The sequence below is a fragment of the Triturus cristatus genome, chromosome 10, assembly GCF_964204655.1.
Source record: "Triturus cristatus chromosome 10, aTriCri1.1, whole genome shotgun sequence".
NCBI classification, from domain to species: Eukaryota; Metazoa; Chordata; class Amphibia; order Caudata; family Salamandridae; genus Triturus; species Triturus cristatus.
Window position 1 is genome coordinate 624,959,749 of NC_140593.1, and position 13,164 is coordinate 624,972,912.

A 13,164-nucleotide genomic window follows, 5' to 3' on the forward strand; every position below is an offset into this window, starting at 1 on the left:
TTTCTGTCTCTGCCCACCCCTCACTCTTAATCTCTGCCTAACTCTTTCTCTTTCACACTCGTGTGCTTTGCATGGATGCGGGCAGAGAACAGTGGTGCCAGTTTAAAAAATAGCGTTGGGGTTGGGGCTGTTTTTGTTGTTGTTGTTAACAGCCCTTGTAAATAACATAATTACACGCAGCGGCTTATTAAATTATTTACCTCGCCTCGTGCATCTTCCCCCAAAGATAAGCAGGCGACACCGAGACAGCCTCATCACAGCTAACTCCCCACCGCGGTGCATAATTCTTTATTGAGGCATATTCAAATGTTTGTGTGCCGTTTAAGCAAAAAAGGTCTCTCCCAGACGTTCTGAGCTAAACATGCAATTTAACGCTTCAGGTAGAAGCGTTCAGCGCCGTGCATCCTTTACCAACAACAAAACAAAGCGCACATGAGTTTTACAGATGTATTCTCCGAACTCTTCTCGTGTCACATTAATTTTGACAAAGTGTGCTGCTTCCTCTGGGCTCAGTGTAGCGCGCGGTGCGAGTGTCAGTCTCCCCCTCCTTGTATTTATAAACAAAGTTTTACTTACCTTGATCAAAAAATGGGGTTAGGTTTAAACGCCTTCTGTGGTGAAACAATGTGCGTCTCTTTCAGAGCAGCCTAAATGTTTTCGGAAATCGCTTTCGCCTAATTAAGGGGCTTATATAGACTGCTATAAGTTTCAGGACCGCGAATGAAGTAGCAGTACGAGAGAGGGGGGTATACATTTATTAAGTACACTTTTATTGTGCGTTTAGCTCGGTGCCTCGCTGCAGACACAGCTCTGGAAATAAAGGTGTTTAATCTCCCCTCACTGACGGAAGAAAAAATAGCCTGTAACTGATCAAACAGTCAACGGTGTTGAACCAACAGTTTATGGATTGCTGTTTGTGCTACAAAATAAAAAATAAATCACTTATAAATACGCAGATTCGTCGGAGGCGCTGAAACTGATTTGAACCACAGACCAGTTCTGCAAATACAGTACCGAGCCCAGTGCTCACAGAATATGACCCGCATGGCAGACTCTTCCATACCATTTATCTTTTATTTTTTAATTTTTAGAGGGGGCACATGAACACCGCATGTACAGGAGCAGGGACTATGGCTAGCGCCTCCCAGAATCTCAGAGGTCGAAGGACTTGGATATTTCCTAATTTTTTTTTTTAAATCATACTGTCAGCGACACGGCTCCAGAATGGATCCCAGCAGCATTGCCTTGCAGTGCCAGAGGGTGGCTGCGCAGCCAGGGTGACCCCCCGACACCGGCCCCTGTGAGGGGTTGTGTTCGCACTCTCCAATATTGGCAGCTGGGGTTATTGTACTTGCCAATGCATGCTACTGTAAAACCGTCATTAGTGCCCCCAACCCTCAGCGGGTCTTGTATTATTGATCACTGGCAAGGACAGGTCCACACTGGGATCAGTATTGACGAACTCGGAGTCATCATTTGCCCTGCAATAGGTTAAGCATTTATGCAAGTTTAAACTATTGCCATTGTAAATGACAATGCATTTTATTTATGTCTCAAAAACAAAAAATAAAGAAAAAGCATTGTCATTTAAAATGCCAATAGCTCAAACTCACGTAAATGCGAGACCTGTTGCATTGCAAATGCTTGTTCTTGTTGTCTCCATTGCTTTATTTTCTTTCCTTACCTCTCATCTCCAGCCCACATTTCTTATCTCTCTCCTTAGGCCCCTCCTAATGCCTCGCAAACACATGGGTGAACTGTTTTAACCCAGGACATGCTGATTGTAGGGTTCTGGAAGTCTCCTATCTCAGACAGGGATCTACGAGTGTCCCTCTTTTTATTGAATGTTCATTTTAGGTGCATCTTGTGTCTTCGAATCATTTCATAGGGCCATATAATTCAGTAACGTAATTTTAAAGTTACGTTCGCAGATCCGAGAGAGGTGAGCTTCCATTGGAACAATGCCGGAGAGGGTTGAATTACACATGGGTTGCTACTGCCTGGGCTCCTCACACATGGTGGAAGTTGTCCCAAGGTGGCAGATCAGATACAATCCACAAAAAGAATCCACTTCAGTGGATCCGTTAGTGGTCGATGGTTAATTTGCTGTTGCAAACCATTCAACAATCAACACCTTGAGACTTTTTGATGTATGGCAGTCACTCCATGCCAAGTGGGCGAGCTGGTGGAAGTAGAGACTCTGCCACTGCTGTTTGTGTTATTATTAGGAGTGTGGTGGGCATCTCGATGCACATGGATGTTGAACACTAGTGGTGGCCAGTGGCCTAACAAAACCTAAGTGACCCTCTCATCAAGGGACAATCCCCCTTCTATCCACCATATTCAGGTTCCCAACAAGAACCCCACTCTAGCAGCATGAGTTTGTTCCACATCTGACTTCAAAAGTATAAACAAGCTCTGCAGGCATGGTTGGTGACACCAATGCATACCAAAATTTGATTTACAAGTAGAGGGTAGTGTGCCTGGCGTCTCAAAAATATAATTTAAATCAAAGTCACCCTTAAAAAATGGTTTCAGGGGATCTGATCTGTCACCATCGCTTTTCTCACCTTTTATTAAAAACTGTTTCCTTCTTTCTCACGTACTACTCTGCATTCTACTATTTTGAATGAACAATAGTTCACTTTGTGTGGTGCCACAGGGTGAACGTCCTTTACAACACGGTCGTTACACCGCGGTATGTTTACATCGCGGTCATTGCAACGCTAGTCGTTACAACAACTTGCGCTGGATGGTGCTATACACTAAGGAATAGTATGATTTACTATTCCATCACCTTCCCTACTGTTACGTAGGTTGGAGTTGGAATAGTAAATCATACTATTCCTAAGTCCAGCGTCCTCCAGCACAAGTCGTTGTAACGACTTGCGTTGTAATAACTGCGATGTAACGTACCACATATTCTTGCCACACAAATGCCACTGGTAGAGAGATACGGTTTCATTTATGTGAGTTGCATAGGTTCCACTGGAGATATCATTTGGAATCCCAGTACCCGCATTCATCATATTATGTGATCTTAAGCTAGTCACTAAAACTCAGTGTACCTTATTTTCTTTCTCTTCCATACCTGGAGGTGCCCGTGGCAGCGCTGGTGAATACGTTTGCATTTGAGGCATCAACACCTCACACATGCTGCAGTGAGCGGGCATTAAAACTCTTTGCAGAACCTGTGGGGTGTGGCACTGGTTGTAGAAATATGGCCTCAAACTATCCTGGTTACATCAGGGTTTAAAAAGGAATTAGCTTGTTATCATTGTGTTGAATGGGAGCTTTAGTAAGAATCCAGTATTTGAGGATATGCCATAGCCTTATTTCTCTGCATAAGCAAATCTTATATATGCCTATTTAGAATGTTTTGCAGCCAATAAAAACACTTGGGGGCATGTTTACAATATTTTGCCGTAGGGCAGTGACACAAGCCTTCTAGCTGCGCTGCCCTACGTCAAAATAAAAGGGCAGGAATGCTCCGTATATACAAGATACGGCACATTCCTGTCCCTTTTGCCAGTGCACAAACTGCAGCTGAGCACCAACGAAGGCACCTTTGCACCATGGTGCAAGGGTGTTTGTGTTGTTGGCATGATTGCTTTTGTGCAGGAATGGCCACCTTCCTGCACAAAAACAATCACAAGAGGCATTTTACTCTTTCTATGTGTACTGCCACATGGAAAGAGGGAAAAAAACAAAGAGAAATGTAAACATTTCTCCTCGTTACCCGAGCTCTGGGGTGGTGCACATTTTTGGTGCTGTCCCAAATTCATGGTTTGTTGTAAATCTGGGGCAGTGTTAAAATCAATAAATGTGGTGTGGGAACACCCACAGCAACACTCATGGCACGCCTCCCTACCGCAATGTAGGGCAACGCAGAGACTTGCGCTGCATGGCTTTACACCTTGTCCACCAGGCCATGAAAAGCCATGCAGGGTGGCTTTGCGTGGCCTTGTAGAATGGGCCTACACTGTGCACCACCGAAGCGTAAAAAAAGTGATGCTCCGGTGGAGCATGGGGCTCGTAAATATGACCCTCTGTTTATTACTGTCCCCGTTTCAAGTTATTAGGCCATGTAATGTATATGCTGTTACAAGAAATACCATCAGAATTTGATTTTATAGATTTATATCAATAATGTGATTTATATAGCACTTCTTACCACACTTCTGTCATTTCTAATCAGATGTTGTTTTATGTTATGATACTGAATTTAACAACTTCGAGGGATGTAAAGCTCAGACTGTGTTATGTAGATTCAAATTGTTGACCTTCACGTCACTGCATTCGTCAGCAGGAAATGTTCTATTTCATGAGCCCTGTTCTTTGGTATAATAGTACCAAATATGGGGCAACTTTATTTTCTTGCAGGCAAAGCTATATGCAAGCCTGCTGTCATCAAATACTGGAGTACTTCCAACACTTGTGCATGGTGCTTGAATATTACAGCGTGCAGCTCTGTGTGGCAAACAGCCTGCCAATGGCGCTGCTCCATGAGCAATGCAATGCTCAACCTACTAGCTGTTGTGCTGAAATATGTTTTAGCTGCTTATGGTGCCTGTGCCTGCTCAGGATTCCAGGGCTATTGATTGTAACACGTTACCATTGAGTAGGTCTTGAGAGAGCAGGCATCACTTATGTCCCTCCGTGACAGCTATCACCATTATGCTAGTTGAATGTCACCCCTCTCCAGTACACATTGGCATGTACACTACACAACATGGACTCAAACTTGAGGCAGAGGAAGACATTACAGTTACAAAGAGTTCATTATTAACATCACCTCCCTTTTATATGTTAACCTAAAAAACATTACATGAATCTTTCGAGATGTGAGGGGGTTTCCATGGCCTCACGTTGGGCCCGATTCACAGAACTAACTTAAGACAAAATCCTAAACTTACTACCATTTTGGTATTCACAGAAGGCACTTACTCATTTCGGTATTCACAGAAGTTAGGAGTCCTAACTTTAGGACTCCTAAATGCCTTCTGTGAATACCGAAATCTTAAAATTAGGATTTTTCTCAGTTTAGGAGTAGTAAAGTTAGGACTCCTAACTTTAGGACTCCTAAACTGAGAAAAATCCTAATTTTAAGACTTTCGGTATTCACAGAAGGCATTTAGGAGTCCTAACTTTAGGACTCCTAACTTCTGTGAATACCGAAATGAGTAAGTGTCTTCTGTAAATACCAAAATGAGTAAGTGCCTTCTGTGAATACCAAAATGGTAGTAAGTTTAGGATTTTGTCTTAAGTTAGTTCTGTGAATCGGGCCCGTTGTGTTTATTTTTCTAAAATTCTTGCCCGACTTTCAAAGTATATCTGACATAGGTAAAACCATTCTATATTCTGGTAAGCAATGGGCCACATTTTTATAAGTGCTCCTATGAATCAATTCATTGTTAAATATAGGTATCGTAGACCACAGACCAAAAGCTTCTGGGGAAAGAAGTGTCCTCAAATCCACCAGTGCCGGTCTGACGCCATCACCAGCCTCAACTAGCATGCTCCCTCTCTTTCCTGCCTTAAAATACACTGCAAATAGGACCAATCTGTGACAGGTAAGAAGCACAAAAACCCCAGAAGCTATAGCGGACGCCCTGCTTCTGCTACTAGTCTACATCACCCAGTAAGCTTGCTCCCTTCCTTTCTTGCCTTCCTACACAGTGCAGATGGGACAGATCAGTTATTGCTAAGGGGCAGGTGGAAACAGCAGCTATGTCAGCCATCCTCCAGCAACCAATCAGCTGATTTCTCCCCTTTCCCACCTCCTGAAACTGCCCCACTCGGGGGATATGTACAATGAAGTGGCGGAGTGAGGCGTTAGCTGTCATACCTTAATGCCTCACTCCGCCACTTCAGAAAAGGCTGCACCATATTTACAACAATATGGTGCAGCCTTGCGTCTCCCCCTGCACTGGCGGTACACCTAGCTGTGTAGCACCAATGCAGACACCCTTGTACCATAGGAGAGGACTGTTTATGTGTAGGGAGGTGTCCCTTCCTGCACATAAACAATCCTGAAATGCCATTGTGTCACTTCATGTGTGCTGCTTAATGCAGCACACATGAGAGTTGCAAACAGGCATTTTTTTTAAAGATTGTTTAAGTAAAGGGTGGAGGACCTTCCTGTACATAAACAATCCATGGCATTTTGCTTTTTCCATGTGTGCTGCACAAGGCAGCACATATGGAAAAAGCAAAAATGAGGAGAAATAATGCATTTCTCCTCGTTTTGCCAACTTAAGACCAAGTTTCTTAATATTGGCGCTACCTACTATGTATGCTGCCCTTGTACATAGGGGGCAGCGTCAAAATCAATGGGTGTTACGGAGGAATGCCCACTGCAAAACCCACTGCCCACCCCTTTCACGCTAACCATAGCATGAAAGGGGCCTTATTTACAAGGCAGCGTTAAGCCACTTTAAGTGGCTTAATGCTGCCATGTAAATAAGGCAAAGCCCCTATTGCCACTACAACGTCGATAAAAGTGACGTTGTGATGGAGATAGGGACTTGTACATATGCCCCTTAGTTTCATAACTGGGCATAGTAAAAAGCTCTCATTGAGAAAGGTGCATTCCTTTTATACCTGCTAGGGCTGGGAGTGGTCTCAGGCTAGAAATCCTACTTCAGGCAAATCACACTCATCACGTGCCTCACAAATCATGCACCTTGCCTTACTGCAAAACTAATACCCAGATCACATACACATTGATATAACACTCACTTGGAAAACTTAGGGGCATATGTACAAGCCCCTATCGCCAACACAATGTCACTTTCAACAACGTTGTGGTGGCGATAGGGGCTTAGCCTTATTTACAAAGCAGCATTAAGCCACTTAACATGGCTTAACACTGCCTTGTAAATAAGGGCCCCTTTCACGCTATGCCTAGCGTGAAAGGGGTGAGCAGTGAGTGTTGCAGTGGACTTTCCACCGCAACACCCATTGATTTTGACGCCTCCCCCTATGTACAAGGGCAGCTTACATAGGAGGCAACACCAAAATGAAGACCAGGGAAAACCATTATTTCTGCTGCGTAATTCCAGTGGCCCTGACTATTATTAGTGCCAGTTAACAGGAAAGATACTTCAGATTGGCATTGTGTATGGGCTCGAACAGACTCTAGAGAGAGAACTGTATTCAGTTGCCAAGGTGTAGGAGTATGCTTCAATGGAGAGTAAGTCCTAAATAGCTCTTTTGACAATTACTTGACAATTCTATTTGACCACAGAAATGGTCTGTCGCAAGCTGTATAGGGTCAGCAGGTTGTATATTTGCATCAGTTGTGTATGATTTTTATCTGACAGGAGAAATAGCTTGGTGAACCAATATGGCTTCATCCATCTTGGAGCTAATAGTATGATCCTGCAGGGTTCTCTCTTCATTTTGTTCAAGACTGTTGGAAACAGGCGAGTTGGGGGGGGAGGAGAATACAAAGATCCCTTACCATGAAAACACATTCTCCTATAAACTTTATTGTTGATGCTAACTTCCATAGAATTGGCATTTCTGATTCTCTGTTGCTGCAACCAGATATAGCTTTGGCTTTCCCCACCAAATGATGGTCCTGTTGAGAATTTGTTGGTTCAGCTGCCACTCATGGCAGTCCTTTGTCATTCTGGTCAAGCTTTCTACCTAATGATTTTGTGTCCTGGGGACATGAGTGGCCAGTGACAATGGGTGAGGTTTTGTGGCTCCTGGTTTGTCTATATAATGCATAATCATAATATTGCCCTTTCTACAAGGAAAGGCGAATCTGCTATCCTAGGAAGGAAAACTTGGAGGCTCAGTGTCAAAACTCCTAATTCTAGGAGGTCTATGTGGAGAGTCATGTGCTGGGTAGCCCATTTTCCACTAATCTCCAAGTCCTTCAAATGGGCTGTTGTTATCACGAACTGTGGTATGTGAGTCAGGAATTTTAGGCCTGACAAAAGATTTGGTTCCTGAATCCACCATGGAGGAACAACTGTGAGAAATTGGGTTGTTGGTTAAGTGGGGTGTCAACCCTGATCAAGCAATAGCCACAATCCTTGTCAGTGTGAACCACAAAAGTCACTAAATTAACCTGTGCTTAAGCCTTTGGTGGCTTGGCAGAAAAGCAGGCTTAATTTATAAGCAATGTGTGAAGTATTTGTGCAGTTCCCATACGTGCTGGTAATGATCCCACTTGCCCACTCCAAAATAGTGTCATATACAACTACACATAGCAGACGGCATACCGAAAACAGGGGGCTTATCATGGCTCTTCTCTTCTCCCCCGTATATGATAAGATTAACAACAGTGGGATATAATTTGATCCCCTTAAAAAAGGACTACCCGCAAAGTTGTATACAGCACTATTTTGAAGTTGCTCCCCCATACTCAGGACATGAATTCGGAACAGCTGGACTACTATCCGCACAGCAGGGTTCTTATTTGAATATACGGCTTTATCCTATGATACATTTTGGCCTTTCATTGGCCGTCATACAGGACCAGCTATCCTGAACCGCTAATTTTAGCCTTGAAAAAGCCACCTGTGTGACGAAACACGTGTCAGCTGTTTTTCCTGACTCAAAATACAAGTGTCAATGAGAAAAAATACTTGGTTCTTGTTGTTGAACTGTTGGATCTATGAATTACTAAGAGAAGTGGAAGCACTTCATGTTGATTGTTGTAGGGAGTGCTGTGATACTCCTTTCTCATATTAACACGGAGGTCTTTGGCTGAAGTGTATTATGCAATCAGGGTAGTATGATGCATTCTGTCCATCAATTGTTATTTTTGCATTTGTCACCCCGAGTGGGATGGATATGCCCAGACGTGGGTCCCGTGCTCTCCATGCCACTAGAGTCAAACTATACAGGCTGATGAGGGGTGAAACCCCGAAACCGGTCCAAGGATGCTTGTTTCCAGTCCAGGAAGGACCTGGGCTGGCAGTTCGGGCTGGACTGTTCCCATTGGGTGCAGGGTCCAGACTGATTTGTATATGGCTGGGTTCAAACTGGAATGGCATGGGGAGCAAAATAACCGATTGATTTAGTCCCAGATCGGTGTACTTATGTGAAGTTATGACATTGTTCTGCATTCTGTCCATAAATTGTTATTTTTGAATTTGTACTATATAGCACCACATTGAAAAGTGTTTTCTGTAGAGGTCTGATTACTAACACACCTGTGGCACAAGACAAAAAAAGTCAGATCAAAGTACCATCACTACCTGTTCTAATTGTTGGCATTGCACATACCTGGACAGGACATGGTGATAAAATATTAGAATCTACACAAATTGAACATTGAGGAACAAGGACATTGTGAATAAGTATTTATGAAGCACACAAAGAGCAAAAAAGTGAAAACACAACACAAGAAAAATCTCACAGCAATTTAGACAAATAGAGTAATTTTAATAAATTATTTGACACCAAAAGGACAAATATCCAATCAGTAGAACCAGAGGTATGAATTTGTAAAGTTTAAAGGAAAAAGTAGCAACAAAAATATCAAAGTGCCAACAGCGGTCATCTAGTTGTGCAAGACCAGGTCAATGTAAAAAAATATGTTGGACCGCAATGAAAAGCAGACCGGATACCACAAGTGGAGTGAGCTTGGTTGGGATTACCTTCAGACTTAGAATACATTTCATAGAAAAATGTCTGAGAAGGTAGGGTTCAATGCGGCAAGGCTGCAGGCGGTGTTCTGGGAGGAGGCATTGGCTGTACACATGAGCTGTTTGAGGAAGTCTAAGGCTTTGTGGCAGTCCTCTGTTCTGATCAGCTGTTTGGGTTGCTTCTTGGCAGCCGGCTTGTTAATGGGGCTGCAATGATGCCATACCCCTTAACAAACCTCCTGTAGTATCCAGTGAGGCACACAAAAGACTTCTGTTTACCTTTTGGTGGGCTACCAGGCCAAGATAGTCTTTATTTTGGCCTGGAGGGGCTGCATCTTCCCTCCCCCACCCATGAGTTGCCCCAAGTACACCACTGAACCCTTCCCTAGCTGGAGCTTACTGGCTTTGATAGTCAGGCCTGTCTGTTTAAGGGCCTCAAGCACTTTGGTAGACAAGACAGGTGGTCCTCTCAGCTGCTGCTGTAGGCAAGTATGTTGTCTAAGTAACCAGCACTGAAGGTCTCCATTATAACTAGGACCTGGTTCACCAAACTCTGGATGGTGGCAGAGGCATTCTTCAATCCAAAAGGATTCACCCTAAACTGAAAGTGGCCCTCTGGAGTAGGGAATGCTGACCTCTCTTTTGCCCCTTCAGTAGGGGCTCTCTGCCAGTATCCTGAAGTAAGGTCAAAAGTACTCAGGACCCTGGCAGCCCCTCACTTATCAATGAGCTCATTAGCTGGGGGATGGGGTGTGTATCAGTGACTGAGTTGTCCATGCAGAATCAGAGTTATGGGGTGGTGCCGGGTGGGGAGGCTCTGGGTACCAGCACTATTGGCCTGGACCAGGGACTACTGGAAATCCTAAGCACTCCCAATTCCAACATTTTGGAGACTTCCTCCTTGATTCTGGCCCTCACTTTCACTGACAACCTGTAGATTTTATTTTGATAGGCACATTGTCTTCAGTACCTATATCATGGGTACACAAGTGTGTAAGCCCAAGAGTGAAGGAAAACAGTGTGGCAAACTATTCCAGTATCTGGCGACTGTCCCTCTACTGTTCTGGTGTCAGAGTATGAGAGAGGTTGACACCTTTCACTGACCCATCTTTCTCCTTCAATGTTAGGAGTTCAGAGAGAGAGGTTCACTCTCCTCTTCCTCTCCATCATCTGACACCAACAGCATGGTGACCTCAGACCTCTCATAGTGGTGTTTGAGGCGGTTGATGTGGAGTATCCTTAAGGGCATTCTGGGGGTCCTGAGGTGCACCAAGTAGGCGGCCTCCCCATTCTATCCATCACCTCATAGGACCCTGTCAAAAGGACTTGCAGGGCCCTGGGCTCCTTTGGCTCCATAACCAACACCTTCTGGCCAAGCTGAAGCTCTACCACAGTGGCCTTCTGGTCATAACAGGGTTTCATGACTTCCTAACTGGCTTCGAAGTACTCAGAAGCCTTCTTCTAGAATTGAGTTATCTGGTTCTTGAAGGCCAGCATTTAGGTCACCAGTCCTGGGGGAAGTTTCTAGGGAACTTGCTTCCACCCTTCCTTCACCAGACTGAGAAGTCCCCTAACAGGGTGACGATACAGGAGTTGAGATTGACTAAACCCATCTGCTTTTTATAGTACTTCCCTGTAGGCAAAGAGTAGGCATGGTAAAAGGACATCCGACTTATAGCTCATGGGCTCAGGCAGGCCAATAATCATGCCTTTTAGGGTTTTGTTGAATCTTGGAGCAAGCCCATTGGTTTGAGGATGATAGGGTGTGGAGAAAGAATATGCTACTTCACATTCTTTCTACATGGACTTCCTGTAGGCAGACATGACGTTTGTGCCCCATGTCAGACACCACTTCCTTGGGTAACCCTACTCAGGTGAAAATCCCCATCAGGGACTTAGCCACTGAAGGTGCAGTCACACACCCCAAAGGGATTACCTCTGGGTTTCTAGTGGCATGGTCCACCATAACCAGGACACACCAATTGCCCAAGTCAGTTTTGGGGTCAAAGGGTCACACAATGATGAGGCTCACCCTTTCAAATGGGTTGCCAATGACAGGTAAGGGATTCAGGAAGACTTCAGCCTTTTCCCTGTTTTCCCACTGGTCTGGCAGGTTAGGTATGCCCTGCAGAATGTATCTGAGGATGTCCTCATCTGGGCACAATAAAAGTAGGAGACAAGCCTAGCAAAGGTCTTGCCCTGCTCCAAATGTCCTGCCAAGGGTATCTCATGAGCCAGTCGCAGTAGGAAGACCGGGACACCTCTGTTTAAGGTATCTGCCGCGATCTATAAGTGTCTGTATTATTATTATTATTAAGGCCCTGTAGCACTGGGGGACTAACAACATGTGTTGCCCCATGCATAGGTACCTTAGGTTCACTATACAGGAGATAATTTCCCCAATAAACGAAGTGATCACCAGCTACCTGCGCTCCAGCTTGCGGCCTCATGCCCTGTAGGGATGGGCTTTTTTTCTGTGCCTTGCTGACTCTCCCTGAAGGGCCCACCCTCTACAGTAGATTCAGGCAAGTCTCTTAGGGAAGCAATGTCCTTCCCAGTAGGCTCTTGGGAACTTCAGGGGAACTTCCATGCCTCGCCCTTCACTTTCTTGGCAGCTGCCTGGGCCTTTCTTGCAGGCTTCCTTGACTCCCGCCCTATGCAGTCATGGACCTTTTGGTCATACAGCCCATCCAGGTAACCCCAGCATTTCCAGGTGTGACCTAAACTCCACTTCCTTCCAGGCAGTGTGCTTCAGATTTTTCCAAGCAAACACTCCACAGGCACGGCAGGGCTCACAGCTACCATCAGAAAACCTGAAACCGCCCCATACAAAAGGAACCTTAGCCACTGGGTAGTGGCTCTCACAGTTGTCAGCTACTACAACCTGGTGGAATCTATTAGGTATTACCTGCTATGAGGACACCAGATGATACCTGACAGTAGTCGTGATGGCTCCTATGCCTCTCAGAGCCCCCATCCTCTTCCCATAGATGGTGATCCCCTGCCTATACTTGGAAGTATTAGAAGGCATGTGGGCTTTGGGCACCACCTCTCTGTTACCCAGGGACAATAGGGTAACCTCGGTTGTATCCCCCAAAGTAATTGGGACCATCTCCTCCCCAAATGCTACACTTGCCATCCCAGGATTATGCTTCGGGTACCTGGCATCACCCTAGGTATGCCCAAATTGATAACACTCATAGCTCTTAGGGGCACATTTACCAATCTTCTTTTCAACAAACCCATTTTTCCTCTAGTTGGATTGGGGCTGGATCCCTTTCCCCTGTGTGCTATTTTAGGGGGCTTGTTAGAACTCTTTCCTATTTGTATCCTCACTCCTTCTTCTGGTGGGAACCCTAACCACCCTTTGGAAGTCCGCCATAAATACCTTCTTGGACATTCTGGTACTGACCCATAGGTCCACCTCCTTAGGAAGCTATCTAAGATCAGTGAGCTTATTATCCACTAGCTCTATAAAACAAGTATTGACCTTGTGCCTCCCCCCAAGATTAAATTGTAAAACCCAATATAACTGTCAACTTTGCTGCTGTTTGCA